Source organism: Nyctereutes procyonoides, unplaced genomic scaffold (assembly GCF_905146905.1).
Source record: "Nyctereutes procyonoides isolate TBG_1078 unplaced genomic scaffold, NYPRO_anot_genome, whole genome shotgun sequence".
Classification (NCBI taxonomy): domain Eukaryota; kingdom Metazoa; phylum Chordata; class Mammalia; order Carnivora; family Canidae; genus Nyctereutes; species Nyctereutes procyonoides.
In genome coordinates, this window is record NW_026575131.1 from 41,686,744 (window position 1) to 41,711,144 (window position 24,401).

At 40.9% G+C, this 24,401-nt stretch overlaps 1 protein-coding gene across 4 annotated transcripts in view; it reads right to left on the reverse strand.

Moving 5' to 3' along the window:
• The window catches only part of KLHL18 (kelch like family member 18), a 55,969-nt gene that overhangs the window by 27,423 nt on the left and 4,145 nt on the right, over positions 1–24,401 (reverse strand). The window contains exon 2 of one of the 4 annotated variants that reach the window (XM_055343504.1): positions 21,849–21,953. The exons of the other annotated variants lie outside the window; for them this stretch is intronic. The gene's annotated coding sequence lies outside the window, so the exon portion shown is untranslated. The remainder of the gene's footprint in view (positions 1–21,848; positions 21,954–24,401) is intronic. 4 annotated transcript variants of the gene reach the window in all.

The following is a 24,401-nucleotide window of genomic DNA, read 5'->3' on the forward strand; positions in this document are numbered from 1 at the left end:
TTTCAGTTCCTCTGGTCAAGTTCAGCACACTTCATACTTTCTGGCTTCAATATTCCATTGATCTCTCATTGGCTGATATCTCTTCTCTATTATATTAATGGTATTACAGCAGGGCAGAGGGGTTAAAATATATGTTCAATTACTTGCGTTAAATTGCCATGCATTTATTTTTCATCTGGAAAGTAAATAGAAGACAAAAGAACAAACTGTACGTGCATAAACAAGGTGACCTGGATTCCCCCCAAAAGCTCAACTAAAGAGAAGGCAGGCCTATCTTGGGATATGCTAGCCAGATTACAACTGAATTCTGTGGTCTGTTAATTAAAGGGAAGAACAAATTTGTCTTTATCTACAAGAGGGAGACCAAGATGGGAAAGGGTCTGGAAGTTGCACCAAAGAGGAATGGTTAAGGATAGCTTATTTGTAAAAGATAATTTGGGGAGAGAGGTGGGATACAGTAGCTGTCCTCAAGCCCTAGAAGGGCCATCACATGGATGAAGGCAGATCTAAAAGTGACAGGGAGGCAGACTTTAGTTTATTATAAAGAATAAGAGCCTATCACCTAAGAATGTTTAGGGGAGTCCTTCACTAGTTCCAGAATTATTAAGGGATATTTCAATACTACAATCCTAGGACACTTCATTTTTGTGAAAAGCTTTAAAAAATGCAAATACTCTCATTTATAATCTCAGTTGAAAAAAGTCACTCAAAAAAAGAGATGATCATTTATTGAGTTCCTTTTTGCTAAGTACCCACTATACATTCTTTTCTCATTTAGTCCTCATGGCAACCTTCTACATTAAGTAGCTGCTGCAAATTTCATTTTGTAGAAGAGAAAACCAAGATTTAGAAGTCATATAACTTGCCCCAAAATTAAGTAGCTATGTATATAAAAGAGAAAGAATTATGCTCGAGCTGTTTATCAGTGGAGCTTGAGAGGGATCCAGTAAATAACACACCTCCTCCCAGCTCAAGTTCTCAGCCAACTGGGAAATTTTTGAAATAATAAAAAGCCTACATGTGATAAAATTATATCAAATTAAACACACACATACACATACCGCTGCGCCACCCAGGGATCCCACAATTTTAGGGTCTTAAGATTGAGCCCTGCATCAGGCTCTGCAATCAGCACAGAGTCTGCTTGAGAGTCTCTCTCTCCCCTTCTGCCCCTCCCACTTGTGCATGCTCTCTCTCTAAAATAAATAAATACATCTTTTTATAAAAAAAACATAATCAGGGATCCCTGGGTGGCACAGCGGTTTGGCGCCTGCCTTTGGCCCAGGGCGCGATCCTGGAGACCCAGGATCGAATCCCACATCGGGCTCCCGGTGCATGGAGCCTGCTTCTCCCTCTGCCTGTGTCTCTGCGCATCTCTCTCTCTCTGTGACTATCATAAAGAAATAAAAATTAAAAAAAAACATAATCAATTAAAAAGGGACAAAGCAAATGGGAAATAAAAATATTCTTTTATTATTGATAAGCTATGGCCTACATGGGAGGACAAGTGTGTTTCCTATTTTAACATCTTGAATTATTCAGGCCCATGCAAAGGCCACTTTCTCCACTGATCTGCAATTATACTGTTACCTCAAATCTTTCCCACCTATCCATTCCTAAGATGGCAAAGAAATGTGAAATGGTAGAACAGAACTTACAAAATATAATCAGTGAGCAACATATAATTGGTTGGTCAGAAAGGGCAATACTATTTGGTATACATCCCTACTTTTAATCACATTTTGCAATGCCCACTCTCAGGCAATACTTGTTATAAAAATATACCAACAGAATGGAATCAGACTTAATTTAAGGTATTGGAAAGAGTCAGGGCAAGGGCAGAAGAAAGAAGTGAATCTGTGGGATAATGAAACACTCTGAACTGAAATAATTAAACTCATGATCACATATGGAAGCTGCCTGGACTGGTTCAGGATATCAGGTCTCTGGGCACACAGCACACATCTAATGCCTGCGCTCACACTACCACTTAATAAGCACGTGTATGAGCACCAGCCACGTAACCACTGTGGGATGATATACAATGACTAGCATCTAAAAAACAAATTAGGGGCAATCACAGGACCTCCTGGGTACATAAACATCTCCAAATTTACTTCGAAGAAAAAAGTAAGAAATTCCAACTGAGAGCCCAAACAACTTCCACTAAAACTGCAGCAAAGACTTAGCACTTGTGCCCCTTGGCTTCTACAAAGAGTGGATGTCTAACCTCTGTCTGAGCAGAGGCTTGGCGCAGTATGATCTGAAGAGGAGACTGAAGCATTTCTCCTCACCTATAGGGTTCCTCCATGTATTTTTTAAATTATGAAGCCCCTGTAGCTTTAATGCCCATTAACAGTTTTGTTTGGAAAATTAAGAGCTAATAGAGCTATAAGGGGAGGAAGATAAAGTTTAAAAACAAGTCAATGGGTAACTTAAATCCACATGTGCTGCAACTCCTCTACTCAGTTTTAAAAATCATGGAACACACTATTCTGTTGAGAAATATTAAAAATCAAAGTGGCCTCCATGCTGCAAGTATAGATAGGAAAACGATATGATATGAAGCTGGAAAAGTAGATACGGTACTTAGGAATTCTACATTTTGCTTTAAGAGCGTTAGGAAACCAGGAAGAATTTCTAAGGCAACAGGGCCACTCTGCAGGGAGAGCATGAGCTGGGAGTTGCCATTCACTTAAATCAGAAACAAGAGAGAGGGGCTATGTTGGGGGGTAGAAGATCGAGTCAAGTTTTAGACAAGTTGTCACTGAGTGCCTGGGAGGCATCCAAGCAGAGATACTGTGGAGGAAGTGGATGGTACGTCTGGAACACAAAGAGATGGAGTCTAGGCTCAAATGACACTTTCAGGATGTGTCAGTGTAGAGATGAGAAGCGGTCACTGAGGGAGAGAACTTGGAGCACAAAGAGGGTTTAAGACAGCCTGGAGGAAGTCTAACATTTAAAGCTCACCTAGTAGAGGATGCATCTACAGGGCAATAGAAGGAAAGTACAGAAAGGAAGAGAAAAGGAGAAGAGAAGCAAGGACACGCCTAGAGGAAGAGAAGAGCGTGGGAGCAGCGGTGGCATCAATGCCACCAGATAGGCCGTATGGTAAACACAGAAGCTAGAAGGCCCTCACCAGCAAGGTCACCTCATGCAGGCTTCCTCCACTCTTGGCTTCCCAACTTATGAGATCATTCCCATTCCTCTGACTTCTCAAGAGGCTTTTTTTTTTTTTTTAAGATTTTATTTATTTGAGAGAGACAGACAGACAGACAGACACCATGAGCAGGAGGAAGGGGCAGAGAGAGAGAGAGAGAAGCAAAATCCACACTGAGCAGGGAGCCTGACATAAGGGCTTGATCCCAGGACCCTGAGATCACGACCTGAGCCAAGGCAACTGACTGAGCCATCCAGGTGCCCCTCAAGAGTTTTTAAGATCAAATATAAAGGTGTGGGATCCCTGGGCGGCGCAGCGGTTTAGCGCCTGCCTTTGGCCCAGGGCGCGATCCTGGAGACCCAGGATCGAATCCCACGTCGGGCTCCTGGTACATGGAGCCTGCTTCTCCCTCTGCCTACGTCTCTGCCTCTCTCTCTCTCTCTCTGTGTGACTATCATAAATAAATTTTAAAAAAATAAAAATAAAATATAAAGGTGTAAGAAAATAGTTGATATGTCATTTGACCAAATCACCTCAGCCACTCCAAATTCCTGAAGTTCCCGGGGGGAAAGAAGTGTTGTCCTGTGCAGACCATGCTGATGTTGCTGCCAATCCTGCGTCATTTGGACGGATGCATCTGCACTAATTTGTCCCAGCTTGGCCACCAATGGGGTGGGACTCAAGGGCACATTTACAAACCTGTCAGAGGTTCTCCACAAGGATATAATCTCCACAAGATGAATAAATAACTGAATGGATGGGCTCTGGAAGAGACTGAAGCTAGTTAGCTTTTTCTGAGCAGAGACTCAGAATTGCAAAGTTGGGCTTATTAAATTAAGTGATATATGATACACAGAAAAATACCCTAGCACAGTGTCAGGCATTTAGCAAAGATTTAACAAAAGTTATTGTTTTGCACCCAGCTGAGAGCCACAGTCATAGAAGACTAAGATATAAATAACTGAAATCCTCACAAGTCCAGTCTGATTTAGAGAGATTAAAACTCTTGAGTTTCAGAGCCCACGCTCTACTACAGATATAAGCAAGCTACCCAATTTTACTATACTTTGTTCCAGGTTGGCTTGGATTTGCAGGTAGAATTATTACTTATGGTAGTACAGCAAGGAATATAGCTTAAAAAAAAAAAAAGTAAGATTCTCAAGAAAAGCACTATAAATACTGGTAAAGTCACTGTGATCCACCACGCTATTAGACAATATGAGAAAACACAACATTAAAGGTCAAAATATGTGCCCATCTCCTTTATCTCTTCATCCCAGGGGAGACAGAGAGCATAAGCCATATGGTACATACAAATCGTGCCAGCTTCCAGGGCAGCTATTCTTTCTGTAATGATACAGGCAAATCTCTTCCCTCCACCCCTGAGCCTTAGTTTCTTCATCTGTAAATAAGGGGCTCTAACTAGATCAGGTTTCTCAACTGGTAGTAATTGTATTAATAACACTAGCCTGGGACGCCTATGTGGCTCAGTGGTTGAGTGTATGCCTTCCACTTGGGATGTGATCCTGGAGTTCCGGGATTGAGTCCCGAGCCTGCTTCTCCTCCTTCTGCCTATGTCTCTGCCTGTCTCTGTGTCTCTCATGAATAAATAAATAAAATCTTAACAAAAAAACAAAACACTAGCCTAACATGAATTCGGTAAAGCTTTTCTTTTTGATCATGATGGCATCTATACACATCTGAAAAGTAATTATACACACATCTTAAAGACATCATTTCTCTGCCCAACAGATTGGAGCACTTGTGGATGAGGGCCCCTGGCGATAACCCTGCAGAAGCCCTGGGGCACAGAAAACTCTGTACCAGAGGTTCTCCAAGGTCCCTCCTGGTTAGTAGAGTCTGAGACTATAAGCAAAAGGAATGAGAAATCCTGAGTACCTCATCATCCACTTAAGTTCTGACTTGCTTTAACACTTACACACATGTGCACACATGCATGCACACCTAGCTTCCGTGTTTTTCCTTGGAAAGACTGGGAAATTTTCCATTCACAGCCCTGCTTTGGTGGTATCTTTAGATCAACAGGGATAGTGTAGCATGATACCACAAATTCTGTTCCCTATCAAAAGGCAGGTGGGGCTCAAGATTAAACCAGCTGCTTGTTCAAGCAGGAAAAGCAGCATGGCAAAATCTGAGTTGGGAGTAATCTGAGACAAAGGAAGCAAAAGATATGCCCAGAATAGATTTCTCTTTGATGGAAAACATTTTGATGTTATTGCTTCTACCTTCAAGCATCTCACAATGAACATAAATAAAACACGAAGTGAACACTTAAGTGCCCAGCCTGTGCAGACAGATTACACTTGGGATAAGTGGGATTTAAGACTAAGCTTTCAGGCAGTCACATGAGATGCTGAAAGTGCATAATGGTAATCCATAATTTTACTGAGGCACAAATTTGAATCATAAAGGCCATGAAGCTGGTGAGAATGTGTTTAAGAAATAGAGATGCAGTAAGGATGGATTAATCTCTAAAATTCCTTTAGCCTAGAAAATCAGTAATTATAAATCCTTTAAGACAGCATATCACGGTAGATAAGAACAAGTATCTGGAGCTAAATCACCTGGGTTCAAAACTAGGTTCTGCTGTATGCTAGCTGCGTGATTATGGGCTATTTATTCAACCTCTTTGTGCCTCAATTCACACAACTGCAAGATAAGGCTAAAAAGTACCTCCCTCACGGGGTTACTGTGAGGATTAAGTTAGCTAACATCTATAAGGCATTTAAAATAGTGCATGGCATATATTAAGTGTGATACAATAGCTTGTTAAATGAATAAAATGTCCTCAAATTTAAAACATTATAGATATTATTTTTAAGACCTTTTTTTTTTTTTTTTTTTTTTTAAATTTTTATTTATTTATGATAGTCACACAGAGAGAGAGGGAGAGAGAGGCAGAGACACAGGCAGAGGGAGAAGCAGGCTCCATGCACCGGGAGCCCGACGTGGGATTCGATCCCGGGGCTCCAGGATCGCGCCCTGGGCCAAAGGCAGGCGCTAAACCGCTGCGCCACCCAGGGATCCCTATTTTTAAGACCTTTAGAAAAGGGGTCAGCAAACTATAGTCTATGGACCCAAATCTGCCCTGCCTTGTTTTTATGTGGCCCATAATCTGAGTCTAGTTTTCACATTTTTATTTATTTGGGGGAAAAATATTGAAAAAAGACTAGTATTTCATGACATGTCAAAATTATATGAAATCCAAATTTCGGTGTCCACATACAAAATTTTATTGGAACACAGACATGTCCATACCATGGCAAAGTTGAGTAGCTGTGACAGTGATTCAATGACCTGCAAAGTAAAAAATATTTACTATCTGCCTCTTTACAGAAAAAGTTTGCTACCCTCTGCTCTAGAGTCATAGGGAACATATATTACGAAGAGGGATTGAATACATTCTTTAGAAAGAAGATACTGATCACTTATTTAAGACCCCTTACCCCACATCACACCTGATATGCTAGTAGTCACGACTCCTCTTGCTGAACTAGTATGAACTTTGTGGAATCCAATAGTGTCTTATACAAAATGCTCCTTTTTAAAGGAAATGAGCTAAGCCTGAAATAAAGGCATTCACCCTGGAGCCATTAATGACCTGTATGGGCCTGCCTACCACCAATGTCATTTTTTTTTAACTTCAGTTTTTTAACCATAGTTATACAATTATTCTTTTTGCCCCTTGCCCCCATGGAGTATAAATGCTAATTAGGCTCAGCAATAAAGTAGCCTTGTCCATCAGAAATATAAGAGGGAGGCAGCCTGCATGGAGATGCCTTGAAGCATCTGCTTTCCTACCTCAGGTGTCAACCAAGTCCCCACCTTATTCAGCAACTGCAAAGCACAAAGCCAGCTCAGGGCGGCACTCTGCCACCAAACAAAGTCTTATTCAGATGTTAGATGAGTAGGGCTATTCCATATTGGAGATGTCAAGCCTCAGTCACAGGCACTGTATTTTTCTGTTCTTACCCATTCCAGTAGTAGACTTCAGACTCCCTGAGGGTCTTGTACATCACTTTTACAGCTTAGTAAATAGTCACTAAAATTAAAATACTGACTCTATCTTCAACAGCAGCCCAGAAAGTCAACAATTCCCTGTGAAAATAAATTAACCCCACAGAAGACGTAGCACTTTCACTGAAGGTTATAGTCAAAGTGGACAGCAGGTTCTCTCAGTTAAATTTAGAAAAGCATATCGGAGATGAGGCAGGGACCCTTATGATTTTCCACTCATGTCCTTCAAATTGTTCTTACTTATATAAATAGATACAGTAAATCTGCACGTAATTGTAGCACTTGAGGGCTACTATCATGACAATCTATTACCTATTATTTACCATTAACTACAGATATCTAAATAGCTATATAATATAAAGCTATTAACTATAATGTTATTAACACATAGTACGTTAACTATTACTTATCCATAATATAATAATGATTAAAATAGTCTATTACTGAACCATTTTAGGTTACTTGAAAGTTAGCAGAAAATATTCGTGGTTCAACACATGCGACTAAAAACCTTCCAAAAACATGACTAGCTATAGACTCCATCACGTCGGCTCTGTCCAGTGCTCCTTACCTTCTTCTGGGATCTTCTATCTTCATTCCAATCACACTACATAGCATATGATCTAAGCCCTATCAATGAATGAGACCCTGCCTTGGGACTTCTCAAATGAGAAAGAAGAGGGACAATCCTCCCAGGATAGGCAAGGAGTCATCAGATGGTCCAACACCTCCATGTATGAGAAACCACTCTGCAGTGGGAAGAGGGTGTTGACCATTGAGGGAAGTGTCTTGGCAGCATTCAGTCCCTGGCCCATCATCAACACTGTCCTTTTTTCCAGCTTGATTACATGAACCAATAAATGGCTGGTCTTGCTGAGGGTAATTCTGCTATTAAGAGCCAGAGTTCTGAGCAAGGCAGTTCAGAGAAAGCCCTGGGGGAAAGCAGAAAAGGGGGACCTTCCTGGATTTAGTAGATGGTTATACCTAAAGGTGGCTTTAGTTCTGAATAGGTCTCTGTGGTGCCTCAAGGCCCCCATTCTGCTCACCAGTCAGGTCTTAAAGGATTATAACACTTATACAATAAAGATGCAATTTCTTCCAAACTGATGTGCAGATCTGATGCAACTCCTATCAAAACCACAGCAAGATTATTTTTATAGATATAGACAAGATTCTTCAGGCAAAGGAACTAAAATAGCTGAAACAATTTTGAGTAATAAAGTGTAAATGGCCTATAAGCACATGAAAAGATGTTCAACAACATTAGTCATCAGGGAAATGCAAATCAAAACTACCATAAGATACTACTTATATACAAACGATAGCTGGCTACCGAAAAAACCAAACCAATACAAAAAAACAAAACAAAAAAATCCAGATAATAAGTGTTGACAAAGATGTGGAGAAACTAGAAGTCTTGGGCAGCCAGGTGGCTCAGCGATTTAGCGCCACCTTCAGCCCAGGGCCTGATTCTGGAGACCCAGGATCGAGTCCCACGCCAGGTTCCCTGCATGGAGCCTGCTTCTCCCTCTGCCTGTGTCTCTGCCTCTCTCTCTCTCTCTCCTTCTCTGTGTCTCTCATTAATAAATAAATAAAATCTTTAAAAAAAAAGAAATTAGAAGTCTTGTGTACTTCCTACTGCTGGTAGGAATATAAAATGGTGCAGCCACTGCAGCTAAGTCTGGAGGCTCCTCAAAAAGTTAAACATAGAATAATAACATGATACAGCAATTCTGCTCCTAGGTATATATCCAAAAGAACTGAAAGCAGAGTCTCAAAGAGATTCGTGTGTTCACATGTTCACAGCTGCATTATTCACAATCACCAAAATGTGGAAACCCAGATGCCCATCAATAGATGAATGGATATACAAAATGTGATATATGCATACAACAGAATATAATGTAGTCTTAAAAAGGAATGAAATAAAAAAAAAAAGGAATGAAATCAAGAGAATGAGAAGATAAGCCACAGGCAGGGGGAGGAAACGTTTGCAAAAGACATATCTGATAAAGGGCTACTCAAAACATACAAATAACTCTTAAAACCTAACAATAAGAAGACAAGTGAATTTTAAAAATGGGCAAAAGGCTAATAACAGCCATTTCAGCAAAGATACACAGATGGCAAATAAGTATATGAAAAGGTGTTCCAAACCGTGTCATGGGGAAATGCAAATTAAAACAAGTTATCTCCATGTATCCATTAGAATGGCCAAAATCCAGAACACCGATAACATCAAATGCTGACAAAGATGTGCAGCATCGGGAACTCTCATTGACTGCTACTTGGAATGCAAAATGGTACAGCCACTTTGGAAGACAGTTTGGCATTTTTAAAAAAATAAAACATATTCTTTTTTTAAAAAAAATAATTTATTTATTTATTTATTTATTTATTTATTTATTTATTATTATTAAGACACAAAGAGATGGAAAAATATTTCACGCTCATGGATTGGCAGAATTAATATTGTGAAAATGTCAATTTTACCCAGGGCAATTTACACGTATAATGCAATCCCTATCAAAATACCATGGACTTTCTTCAGAGACTTAGAACAAGTTATTTTAAGATTTGTGTGGAATCAGAAAAGACCCCGAACAACCAGGGGAATTTTAAAAAAGAAAACCATATCTGGGGGCATCACAATGCCAGATTTCAGGTTGTACTACAAAGCTGTGTTCATCAAGACAGTGTGGTACTGGCACAAAAACAGACATATAGATCAATGGAACAGAATAGAGAACCCAGAAGTGGACCCTGAACTTTATGGTCAACTAATATACGATAAAGGAGGAAAGACGATCCACTGGAAAAAAGACAGTCTCTTCAATAAATGGTGCTGGGAAAATTGGACATCCACATGCAGAAGAATGAAACTGGACCACTCTCTTGCACCATACACAAAGATAAACTCAAAATAGATGAAAGATCTAAATGTGAGACAAGATTCCATCAAAATCCCAGAGGAGAACTCAGGCAACACCCTTTTTGAACTTGGCCACAGTAACCGGAGAAGGACAAACAGTGTATGTTCTCATTCATTTGGGGAATATGAATAATAGTGAAAGGGAATATAAGGGAAGGGAGAAGAAATGTGTGAGAAATATCAGAAAGGGAGACAAAACATAAAGACTTCTAACTCTGGGAAATGAACTAGGGGTGGTGGAGGGGGAGGAGGGCGGGGGGTGGGGGTGAATGGGTGACGGGCACTGAGGGGGACACTTGACGGGATGAGCACTGGGTGTTATTCTGTATGTTGGTAAATAAACACCAATAAAAATTAATTTATAAAAAAAAATAAAAAAATAAAATAAAACATATTCCTTTTTTTTAAAAAAAATCATTTATTTATTTATTTATTTGTTTGTTTATTTATTTATTTATTTATGAGAGAGAGAGAGAGAGAGAGAGAGAGAGAGAGAGAGAGATGCAGAGACAAAGGCAGAGACAGAAGCAGCAGAAGCAGGCTCCATGCAGGGAGCCCAACATGGGCCTTGATCCCTGGTCTCCAGGATCACACCCCGGGATGAAGGCGGTGCTAAACCACTGAGCCACCGGGGCGGCTGCCCAAACTAAACATATTCTTACCATACAATCATACAATCTAGCAATCACACTCCCTGAGATTTTCCCAAAGGAGTTAAAAACCTATGTCCACACAAAAACCTGCACATGAATGTTTATAGCAGCTATATCTGTAATTGCCAAAAGTTAAAAGCAACCAAGATGTCCTTCAGGAGCTGAGCAGAAAAATAAGCTGTGGTCCATCAGACAATGGAATATTATTCAGCACAAAAAGAAATGAGCTATTAAGCCTTGAAGACATAGAGAAACTTTAAATGTATATTACTAAGGGAAAGAAGCCAGTAGGCTACATACAAAATGATCCTGACATTCGAGAAAAGGCAAACTATGAAGACAATGAAAAGATCAGTAGTTGCCAGAGGTTGTGGGGAAGGAGGGATGAATAGGTGGAGCACAGATGAGTTTTAAACCAGGGAAATATTCTGTATGATACTTTAATGGTGCATATATGTCATTATACATGTGAAGAACTACAGAACATATGACACTACGAGTGAACCTTAATGTAAATTATAATCTTTGGGTGATAATGAGGTGTTCATGTGGGTTTGATTATAACAAGTGTACTACTCTGGTTCAGGAATTGATAGTGGGGGGTGCTCCGTATGTTGCGGGGGTGGGGGATATGGGAAATCTGCATCTTCTGCTCAATTTTACTGTGAACCTAAAACAATTTTTTTAAAGATTTTATTTATTTATTCAAGAGAGACACACAGAGAGAGAGAGGCAGAGACACAGGCAGAGGGAGAAGCAGGCTCCATGCAGGGAGCCTGACATGGGACTTGATCCCAGGTCTCCAGGATCACACCCCAGGCTGCAGGCGGCGCTAAACCGCTGTGCCACCGGGGCTGCCCCTAAAACTACTTTAAAAAATAAAACCTTTTTTTTTTTTTTCCGGTAAACTGTACTCCCAACGTGGGGCTCGAACTCACGACCCCAAGATCAAGAGTCGCATGTTTTTTTTTTTTAATTTTTAAAAAGATTTTTATTCATTTATTCATGAGAGACACAGAGACATAGGCAGAGGGAGAAGCAGACTCCATGCAGGGAGCCTGAGGTGGGGACTCAATCCCAGGTCTCTGGGATCATGACCTGAGCCAAAGGCAGACACTCAACCGCGGACCCACCCAGGCATTCCAAGAGTCGCGTGTTCTACCAACTGAGCCAGCCGGTGCTTTAAGCCCCCCCCCTTTTTTATTTTAAAGGAATGAATTTCTAATACATACTACAATGTGGATGAACCTTGAAAACATTATACTAAGTGAAATCAACCAGACCCAAAAGACAAACATTGTATGATTCTATTTATAGGAAGGCTTTAGAATAGGCAAAATCAGAGACAGAAAAGAGACTAGAGGGCACCTGGGTGGCTCAGTGGTTGAGCATCTCTGCCTTTGTTTCAGGGAGTGATCCTGGGGTTCTGGGATTGAGTCCCGTATCAGGCTCCCTGCAGGGAGCCTGCTTCTCGCTCTGCCTATGTCTCTGCCTCTCTGTGTCTCTCATAAATAAATAAAATCTAAAAAAAAAGAGGCTACAAGGGGCCAGGGGAAGAGGCGATAGAGAATTATTGCTCAGTGGTTATAGGGTTCTGCTTTGGGTGATGAAAAGTATTGTAATAATAGACGTGTGCATAGTTACACAACATTGTAAATACATTTAATTGATTAAAGATTAGGAGTTAATGATTTCTTTAGAATAGATTCTATTATTAATCTATTCTTTAGAATATTCTATTCTTTAGAAGAGATTAATAATTAGGATTAAAGGAGTTAATGATTTCTTTAGAATAGATAACATTTAAGGAAGGGATCAGGTGAGAATGACCAGAAGCTATCATATACACATTTCAGATGACGTGGGTCTAGAAACTCCAATGTCCCAGGCAGCTATGGCTCTAAGGAACAACACCTGGACCCTCATCCTTGTTCCAACCAGTTCCTAGATGCCTGAGGGGACACATACATGAGACCACCTTCTTCAATAAAAACCCCTAGACTCCAAATAAATATCGGTTTCCCAGATACTCTATCTGTACCTGTATTCTCTCTATATCTTCAATAAACTCTGCTTTCACCTCTTGCTAGCTTGCATTTGATTTCCATCCATCCTCTGGGTCCCCATGGCATCATAATGACAACTGAATTATACACTTAAAATGGTTTAAAAGGGGGGTGCCTGGGTGGCTCAGTCAGTTAAGCATCTGCCTTCAGTTTGGGTCATGATCCTGGGGTCCTGGGATCCAGCCCTGCTTTGGGCTCCCTGGTCAGCAGGGAGTCTGCTTTCCCTCTCCCTCTGCTGTTCCCCCTGCTTGTGCGCTCTCAAAAATAAATAAATAAATAAATAAATAAATAAATAAATAAATAAATAAATAAATAAATAAAATCTTTTTAAAAATGGTTTAAAAAGTAAAAATCGTAATAATAAAAATAGTGTAATGCGGGGCAACACCGGTGGCCCAGCGGTTTAGCGCCACCTTTAGCTCGGGGTGTGATCCTAGGGACCCGGTATCGAGTCCCACGTCAGGCTCCCTGCATGGAGCCTGCTTCTCTGTGTGTCTTTCATGAATAAATAAATAAAATCTTTAAAAACAAAACAAAACAAAACAGTGTAATGGAAGAATAAAGTGGGAGGAATCACTCTCCTCATTTCAAGATTTACTACATGGCCAGGACAAGCAAAACTGCATGGTACTGGTGTAGGGATAGGGACCTTGACCAAAAGAATAGAACCAAGGATCCAGAAGTAACCCTACACAAGCATGGCCAACTGATTCTTGACAAAGATATAAAAGCATCTGTACCTCAAATGGAGGAAAGGGGAAGTCTTTTGAGCAAATGGGGCTGGACAAACTGCATATTCACAGGCAAAAGAAAAGAAGTTCAACTTACACTTCAGTTTATATAAAAATTAACTCAACAGGGATCATAGATTTTTAAGTGTAAAAATTAAAAATATAGAACTTTGAGGGGTGCCTGGGTGACTCGGTAGGTTGATCGTCCAACTCTGTTTCAGCTCAGGTCATGATCTCAGGGCTGTGGAATCCAGCCCCACCATGGATTCCACACTCAGTGTGGAGTCTGCTGGGGGATTTCCTCCTTTCGTCTCTCCCCCCTCCCACACATATGCATGCACTCTCTCTCATGAATAAATAAATCTTTTTAAAAAATAGAACTTTTACAAGAAAACACAGGAGAAAATCTTCAAGACCCAGGGCTTGGTAAAGAGTTCTCAGATATGAGATCAAAACTACAGTCTATAAGGAAAAGATTTGATCAATTCAACTAAATCACAATTTAAGACTTTTGCTTGGTAAAACACCCTGTTAAGGGAATTAAAAGACAATCCACAGACTGGGAAAAATATTTGCAAACTTGCAATATAAATAATTAAATTTTATTTTCAAATTAAATACAGGTGCGATTTCCCTGGGCGTTCAATCATATTTGCTGTGAAATGGGGAGAATTATATTGACCTTAAGAAAATCTTTTTTTCAAAAGAAAAACAAGAAAATATTTTTTTCAAGATTAAATGATACGAAAGAAATGAAAAGGTCTTTTAAACTAACGAGACACTCAGCAGGATCTCTAGAGCTCAGATCTTAGATCTTATCCCTTCTCTGCAGAAATCCAAGGACGGGGGATCAGCAGAGTATGTTTTCTGTATGGTAGGAACAGGCTTCTCCAGAACTGAGTAAGTGTCAGATTCCCAGATCCATCACAATGGAAAACCATGCTGGCGTAGAAATCCTCCATTACACACTCTGAGAGGTGTATGATAAAATAAAAACGAAAGTATTATTTGCAAATTACACTTGTATATTTGTACTATTTCTTGCAAATAATATTATTTAGTAACAGGACTTGATACTAATCAGTACTATATTCTTATTTGCTAAATATGAGTCCATTTGACAAAGGACTTCCAAAGGATATACAGGGACGCCTGGGTGGTGCAGTGGTTGAGCGTCTGCCTTTGGCTCAGGGCATGATCCCGGAGTCTGGGATCGAGTCCCACATCAGGCTCCTTGCGGGTAGCCTGCTTCTCCCTCTGCCTATGTCTCTCTCTCTCTCTCTCTCATGAATAAATAAATAAAATCTCTTTAAAAAAATAAATAAAGGATATACAGATGGTAAATAAACACACAGGATGTTCAACAACACTACCCACTAGGGAACTGCAAATTAAAATCACACTTAGATATCACTATACATTCAACAAAATGGCTACAATAAAAAATAGTGGTAATAGCAATTGCTGGTGAGGATACAGAACTGAGTCACTCATTATATCAGGGTTCTCCAGATAAACAGAAGTGTTGTGTGTGCATGTGTGTGCATATATGGGGAGGGAGTGAGAGAAAGGAGGAAAGGAGGGAGAAGAAGGGAGACTGATTTTAAGGAATAGGCTCAGACAATCATGGGGGCTGGCAAGTTCAATATCTAGAGTGGGCTTACAGGATGGAGATATAGGTAAGATCTGATGTTGCATTCTAGAGTCTGAAATCTGCAAGCAGGCCTCCCCACGTAGAAAAATCAGACAGGGTGTCTGTGTTACAATCTCGAAGAATTGTTTCTTCTTCAAGAAACCTCCATTTTTGCGGGTGAGGCCTTCAATAATTATATGAGGCCCACCCACATTATGAAAGGTAATCTACTCTGCCCAAAGTATACTAATTTAAATGTTAACCACATCTGAAAAATACCTTCACAATCAACTTCTAGATTGGTGTTTGACCAAACAACTGGGCACCACTGCTTAGTCAACTTGATCCCTAAAATTAACCATTGTATTTATACATGTTGGTAGGAACGTAAAATGGGACTGCCACTCTAGAAACCAGTTTGGCACTGTCTGCTAAAACTAAAAATCAATTTACTGGATGACCTAGCAACTGTACTTTTGGGCATTTATCCCAAAAAAGGAAAACCTACCTTCATGCAAAATTCAGTAAATGAATGTTCATAGCAGTCTTATTTATAGCCCCAGACTGGCAAGAACCTTAATGTCTTTCAATGATTTAATGGTTAAACAAAATGTGGTACCTCCATACCACAGCATACTAGTCGGGAATATTAAGGAAAAATTATCAGTAACATTTAATAACTTGGATGGCTCTCAAAGGCATTATGCTGAGTAGAGAAAGTTAATCTCAAAAGGTCACATACTTTACGATTCCATTTATATAGCATTCTTGAAATGAGAGATGGAGAAAAAATCAGTGGCTGCCAGAGAGGAAGGAGGGAGGGTGGGAGGGGGATGGGTGTGACTATAAAGGGACAGCATAAGGGAAATCTTCACGGTTATGGAATAGTTCTATATTACAGAGGTCATTCTGGGTGTGGAGGTCACGGGTAACCTTGAAAAGTGCAAAGGGTGGCAGCCTGACATAACTAATTTACCTATCTTACTAAAACAGGAGTTCTGCTGAGGGAGCCACCTTTGTATGTTTCCTGGAATAGCTGAGCAATAACTTTTTTTTTTTAAGATTTTATTTATTCATTCATGAGAGACACACACAGAGAGAGGCAGAAACACAGGCAGAGGGAGAAGTAGGCTTCATGCAGGGAGCCTAATGTGGGTCTCGATCCCAGGACTCCAGGATCATGCCCTGGGCTGAAGGCAGGCACTAAACTGCTGAGCCACCCAGGGATCCCCAGTAGTCGAGCAATAAACAATATTTGTTGAATGAATCAACCCAAAATATAATTGAGTCTCTCACATCAGTCCCCACCTTGATGGGCTCCCCACTGCCTACAAGTCAGATCCAAAACCTAAACTGGCTTCTATCTACCCCAATCAGCTTTATCCCCTACCATGCCTTTCTTTTTGGTTGTTGGTCAATTCCCCCAAATCACCCTATTTCCTCTCCTTGGATCCTTGGATCTTATTTTTCTGCCTGGTGATTTACTGCTTATCCATGTAAACCCAGCTCAAATGCTCCTCTTGTGAGGGGCTTCCCAGACTTCCAGGCAGTCTGCTTGCCATCCTGTAGCACCTGGTACAAGACTCCAGCATACTTTGTAGCATATATTATACTGTCCCATATGAATGCCTCCCCAACCAGAATGTATGTTTTTCCTACAAAAAGGAAAGGATATGTCCTAGCACTTAACACAGTATGTCATTGCCAAGTCTATTTAATGAAACCTAGAGCCCATTTCATCTAAGAGATAGCTCTCAGTCTTTCATCTGAGATACAAACAAATTAACAACTTCTGATGAGTTCCATCTCTTTTTTTTCTGATCTTGATCTTCTGGCTCAGTACTGCTAGAGCTGGTAGGGGGAAGACACTGAAAGCATCAAGAGAGCTACTATCTAACCTTCTCTGGAAATTTGGTTAGCTGAAGTAAGAGACTCAAAGAAAAAGATGGTAAGGCTTAGGGATGTCTTGAGAAGGACTTGGTGTCCAGGCTAACTGTGCATTCCCAACAGTAGAAGAAATAAACAAGCCACATTGTGGTTGCCTTGTTCAGGTGCATTTCCATCAAGGTGGCATGTAAGGAAAGTGGAGTGTTCTTTCATCTTGAATTTTGGATGGCCTGCCCCCAGCCCACAACATGGGCTAAGGAAAGCTAGTCCATCCCTCCAAATGCAGAAATGATTAGTCTCACAAACCCATGGGGTTGAGAAGCAGACAGCAAGTATAATAAAACATACTGGGTTCAGTCTGGAGTTTTGATGGCATTTTAAAGCACGCTGTGTGAAACCTTCTATTGATGGAGCTTTAGATCTCTCTGCTTTAGGGGGCCCTGCTGGGTAAGTGACTCCGGAAGGGGGAGAGGGAGGAAGTGGCTGACCAGCCAGGACTAAAAAAAGATGTGGGTCATGGTCTCATAAAGAGCCAGCGAGAACATTCAAGGCCTGTCCCACCCCACACTAAGGCCTCCCCCTACCTCTCATCCATGTCCAGCAAGGTAGAATGCGAGAAGAGAGGAAGACGACAGGAGGGCAGATTCCACCAAAACCACTGAACATCTAACTGTACCAACAACATGTGACTTTCAGATGTTCCTTAGCAGTCTATAGACTCCACACCATGCAAACTCAGAGAGAGTTCAGGGTACATTTAAACCCACACTAACGCAAATTTATTAAAAATACAATAATATAATATTAGGTAGGTGTTATTTTAATAATAGGATGATTAATGAGGTTGGGAGATGTTTCTTAGAATAATATAAGGTTTCAAAATAAAAATATGTGAGAAGGGATTTGAATTTGATGAAGGATTGATAATTGATTATGGTAATATAATGTTTAATGAATATTTGAAGGGTTAGGTTTTTAGGAATGGAAGAGTGGGGAAAGGTTAAAGAGGATGTGTAGGAGGGTATTTGTGTGGATATAAAGATGGAAGATGTTGGTGGTGGGTGAATGGTAAAGAAAATGGGGTTTTAATTTTGTGGGAGTTAAAATAGGATATATGGAAGATTTAAGTGATTGATATAGATATGGTGTAAAGAGGTTGGGAGTATTTTTATAGATATATAATTTATAAATTTGTATTGTATATTATATGGGTTATAAGTTTGTAAAATAACTGGCTTTTTAGATTAGTCGTCTCAAGTCACAGGAGATTAACATCTGGATGGGAAGAATGAACACGCAAGCTATCTATACTGTGTTCAGTATGGTAAGGGGAGTAGGTGCAAAGTGTGAAGGCAATGTTTCTGGAATCTTCATGTGCACAAAGTGTAAAAATCAACAGATTCTGGTTCAGTGGGTCTAAGGTGGGTCCAGAGAGTCTGTATTCCAAACAGGCTCTCAGGCTACATGGAAGCAAGGACAATATTCTTTTTTTTTTTTTTTAAGGACAATATTCTAAGTAATTCTCAGTAATGAGGCGTAAGGTACAAAGGAAGAGGGAAAGATTGACTAAACCTGGAGGGATATGAGAAGACTCAGAGATGGATTTCACACACCCCAACACACACTGTTCATTAACAGGGCAGCAAAAGAAGATGGCTCGGGTCTGCTTCATAGAAACATACAGGTGTGCAGCTTGTGACAAGACAATGCTGAACAGACACAGTGCAAAGTGCCTTAGGAGAAGAGAGGAAAGAGTGGCCACTTCTTTCCCTCTGAGAAAACAAATATATATGAAAGGAGCCTTGGAGCACGGGTAAGATTGCTGGCAGATGTGAGCAATACTCCAAGCCAAAGGAATGCTACAGCAAAGGCTCAAAAGAGAACACAGGTCATGAAGACAGCCAGCAGGAGGATCCTGGAGGCAACTAGGGGAGAACAGAGAGGGGCCTCGTCTGCAGGATCCTGATTATCAAGAACACCGCTGGTGGTCCTAGAAAAGTCCACCAGGACTGGTAGTCAGCACCACCAGGACAGGCTTAAGCTTTTCTGTCTCCCGTCTCACAGATGCAGTGATGGATTTCTGTGAGCAGCTTAGAGTAATCAGAGATGCAGTTAAATCATTGGCCTTTCCTTTAATCCTTCCTGAAAACCAGCCACCACCTGCTGCTGCTCCTGCACTCCCACCACTCAGGTGGCTCTCCCCAGATGTCTTGCTGACTTAAAGGGAGAGCCTACAAACAGGGAAAAAAGACAAGCTTTCCTGAACACAAGTAGGAGCACCTCTTAAACCACCAAGAGCTGAACAGCCCTGGTCTACTTCCTGCTCCCCCGGCAAGTCTCTACCCTCTGTGGTGCAGAAAAATAAAAGTTGTTTCAAGGACAAGCCAGAACTGGCCTCTCTTGCTCTGGGCATTAGGATCATGTCTCCTGTGAAAAGTCCAGGTGAAATCCTGTGCTCTCTTCACGAACTCCGGAAAACGCACCCTACCTTTCTCATGTGTGTCCTGAACACTGTGCCCTGATTGTCCACTCATAAACAAATACACGAGTAATAACTGTCTACCTTCATTCATTCATTCACTCATTCAACAAGTATTCACTGAGCCACTCAAACTGTGCTGGGCCTGGGAGTGGATCCCTCCAACCTCATGTCCTTCCATTTTTCTCCCAGGTCACTCTGTTCTTATCACACCAGCTGCGTGGTGCTTCCCAAAATACCAAGCATGCTCCTGCCTCAAGGTTCTGTGCTTACTATTCCCTCTACCTACAATACTTTCCCTCAGATATGCTCATGGGTCATTCTCTCATTTCATTCAGATCTCTATGTACAGAGGCTGGTTCTGGTCTAACAAAAACAACACTCTATCAGTCTTCTTGTCCTGCTTTATTTTCCTTCCTAGCACTTATCATCACTGGACATTTTATACATATTTGTTTATTGTCTGCCTCTGTACCCCCTACCCCTCTACTCAGAGGGGGTGCCTTACCCTGCTCACGGCCGTGTGTCCAGCACATGGAATAGTGCTTGGCATGAGGAAGGTGCTGACCTATCTGCTGAGGATATTGTTGAATAAGCATGAAATGGGAAGCCACTCAGAGCCAGAGAACTACAGGATCGGACCTGAGCCTGGGGAAAAACAGTCAATAGCTGTACAAGGACCATCCCCTCAAGTGTCTATAAGAATTCTCTCAATATACTATTCAAGAAATCCTGGGTTAGGAAAAAGATTAAGAGGATCCAAATTACAACAGCGGCTTACTAAATAAGTGCCTGTTATATAGACATGTCAGTGAATAAATCAGTTATAGTTCCTGCTCTCATGGAGTTATGATAGTGTAAATAATTACATCATTGTCATTGTGATAAATGTCACAAAATACAGGATGAGCTGAAGCCAATTCCAGAGTTTCAATCCTGAATACATGGATGGTGTGCCATCTATGAACAAAAGCAGTGATGGTTTAGGAGGGAAAGAGCTTTCATTTGAGACACTATTTAGCGTAAGGATCAACATGAAATGCACGTCTAGTATTTAGGAGCAAAATAAGCAAAACAAATAGATTTTTGAAAGCCATTTATAATTCACAGACTACACCAACAAACTTTTACTTGAAAGACATTTTAGCATTAGTGTGTTTTGCTGGTCCTCAGGACAGCTCTGTCAAGGTTACAGGACTTTTAGATTTTACAAATCAGCACAGGAAAAATAAGCTCATGACGTGTGTCCATCGTTTAAATATTATGTAACTCTTAGAAATCAATTCCTTTTAAGTGATCATTAGAAGTGCGGCTACAGGGCTGAGCTGACAAAATTTGGCTCTCAACAGCTGAAGCAGCACACTACAAAAGCAAAAGAACAGGGGAAGATTACTCCTTGGTATCCCGTGTTCCTCATCAGTGGGTTTGGACACAGAGCCAGCTTCTGTTTTTAGGGTCTTTGCAATCAAAGCACTATGAGCAATCTCGCTTGCCCATCTTGAGCTTATTAGCTTTTTAAAAAAATTGTGGTAACATATGTAACATAAAATTTACCATTTTAACCATTTTTAAGTGTATAGTTCAGTGGCATTAAGTATATTCACATTGCTGTACCATTATCCCCACTATCTATCTCCAGAACTTTTTTATCTTCCCAAACTAAAACTCCATCCCCACTAAACACTAACTGCCCATTCCCTCCTCCTCCCAGTCCCTGAGTAACCACCATTCTACTTTCTTTGTGTACTCTGGCTACTTCATTTCAGTGGAATCACATACCATCTGTTCCTTTGTGACTGGCTTATTTCACTCAATATATAAAGTCTTTAAGGTTTATCCATGTTGTAGCAGGTGTCAGAATTTCCTTTTTCTTTTCTTTTTTTTTTTTTTTCAATTAAGTAGGCTCCTCACCCAATGTGGGGCTTGAACTCATGACCCTGGGATCAAGTGTCACATGCTCTACTGACTGAGCCAGCCAGGCACCCCAAATTTCTTTCATTTTTAAGACTGCATAATATTCTATGTATTTCAACAAAATGGGGTACTATTTTGTTCATCCAGTCAACATTGGTACACCTTGGGTTGCTTCCATCTTTTGGCTATTGTGAGTAATTCTCCTATGACTATACATAAATATCTACCCTTGAGCTCATTTTTTGAAAAACATTTTTGTGTTCTGATCAGAATTGCTGTACACTCTGCCCAGAGATATTGGGCCATTTGTGAACTATCTACCACGCCTGCCATAAGCCCCAATTCTGGCCCTTACCTTCACGGCCCTGAACACAGCCAGTCAGGTCCACTGGAACACAGGAGCCATCACGGTCTCCTCTGGCCTGCCATTCTGCAAGCAGCTAAGCATCCTCAGCTTCAACTGAGACAGAAAGGGAGCATGGTGTCTTTAGTTAACGTTTTGGAAATAGTCTCCTTCAAGCTCCAGCAGAGCTAAAAGACTTTAAAGATGAGATGCAAAACTTAACAGTAACTTCTCCTATGTCAGTTATTCAGTCATCAACCAGGATAGTCCTATGATCACCTGCAATGAGCTGGAAAAAGAAAGTTCTTCACTTCTGGTCCATCTGTACTCTTTAACCAGAGATGCTTCCACCTGCTAGATACTGTATTGGAACAACAGAAGTATATGCTGGGGCTGTAAAAGAAGTGTAACCTACAACAAAAGCCCTGAACTTTACAAAGGCCATATCACTATACAACAGGGGTCTGCCAGCCACAGCCAATGGGTTTGGCCTACACTTGTTTTTGTAGATCAAGTTTTAATGGGCCAAAGCCATACTTATTCATGTATGAGTTATGTACGGCTGCTTTGGTGCCACAACATCAGAGTTGAGCAGTTGCAACTGAAACTGTATGACCCACAAACCCTAAAATATTTACTATCTGGCTCTTTACAGAAAATGCTTGCCAACTCCTGGTTCACACATCTTGGTTCCTTCTCTTCTCCCAAGCTGGAAATGAGTGGTGATGTGGTCAGCTGTTCATGTGGAAGAGGCCTTCCTAAACTGTGGGGAAACTGGCTGGCTCTCTACCAAAGAGACAATAGGAATGCCCACACTCAACAAATCAAAAGTAGGACGGGAGGTACCAGACTGATAATTTAGAAGGGGCGAGGAACAGACCTTTAGACAAATGTGATCCCATTTTCCATCAAACTGCCTGCTGTAGGAATCATCCCTGAACACAGGCTTCTTAAACTCATGCAGAAGCCTCACGGTGAACCCCATGAATGCTGCTTGGGTGGTAACTGATTTTTCAGGACGCTCCCAACTCCCTTTCCCTACCCACACATAGGGCAGCCACAAGCTCTTTCATCCTCTGACTGGTGTTCAAATGTAACAGCATTACCCACAACATAACTTGAAGAAGAAAGAGCAAAACTATTTGATGAACATGAATTCATATCCTAAGTGCAAGTGCTCACGTGCTCTCAAGAAGCACATTCTTCCTCTCGGGTCTAATTGTTCACTCAAAAGAGGCAAGGCTGGAAACAAACACAAATGCCTCAGAAAAGTCAGTAGAAAACTCTGAGAATGAACAATATTCAGAAGTACAAGTTTTTCAATGCAGTGCCATTTCAAAATCAAGAGTCCAGAATTCAAAAGGCTAGCAAATAAAACTGGCATCTTTTTTTTAATTTTAAACCTGTATCTTTTTTCTCTCCTGAAATAGAGCAATGGTGTTGCAACCGGACATATACATTGCTGTCCTCCATACTCGAAAATGACACTGTGGGGGCACCTGGGTGGCTCAGTCCACTAAGCATCTGCCTTCAGCTCAGGTCATGATCCCAGGATCCTGGGATTGAGCCCCACGGTTAGCTCCCTGCTCAGCAGGGACTCTGCTTTTCCCCCCTCTCTACTGCTCCCCCTGCTTGGGCTTGCGTGCTGCTATCATATAAATAAATAAAATCTTTAAAAAGAAAAAGAAAATGAGACTGCAGATGGCATTCCCTATTCTGCTTCATAACAGCAGCAGAACAGGTGAGTAATCTGAAAGAGGATGCAAAAGCATTCCTTCCACCACCAATAAAAAGCAATGCTGGATCCCAGAAAATATAGCTTTGTGCCTTGGGCAATCCCTTAATATCCCTAAGCCTCAGGGTTTTTTAAATATTTAAAATGAATCGCTCTGATAGACAACCTCTGTGGCTCCTTTTCATAGGATTCTCCTAGCTCTATAATTAACCTGTGTAACTCACTATGCCACATATAACATAAAAATGGCATGCATCAACAAGTCCTTACTTCACTTCCTGATATCCTTTCCACACACTCTTTCATCACCAAATCAGTGTGGGAGCAAATGAGGCAATATTTCAGACTCAAATGTGTGGCCAGCTTCAATGAGAACTGTGTACCTGGATTTAGTGGGTCAAAAGGAAATATTCGAATACTGTGCCTTTTACCCATGGAAAAGACGTTTCCTTCTGGAGGATAAATTCTCAGATCTGGGTTCAAACCTTAGCAGGGGCCTTAGGAAAATGGTAGAAGTTTGATGCCAGCAAATCAATGAAAAACCATTCATTAGTGGTTGCGAAACAGAGCAAGAAGGAAGCTCCTCTCCTAAGCTTATGGGGTCAGTGAATAATATGCAAGTCTGGTGATCCCATTTTGCTCTCACAAATAAAGAAAAAGGAGTAGGTGAGGAGAGAACAGAACAATGTTTAAGTGCTGGGTCTAGATCTTATGAATAACAAACTATGGTGAAAACTCACTGAATCTGGGGAGTCTGCTCAACTCACTGGACCCAGGGGAACCTGACAGATGTGGCCTGAGCACTGGGCAACTGGTAGCCCACAGGAAAG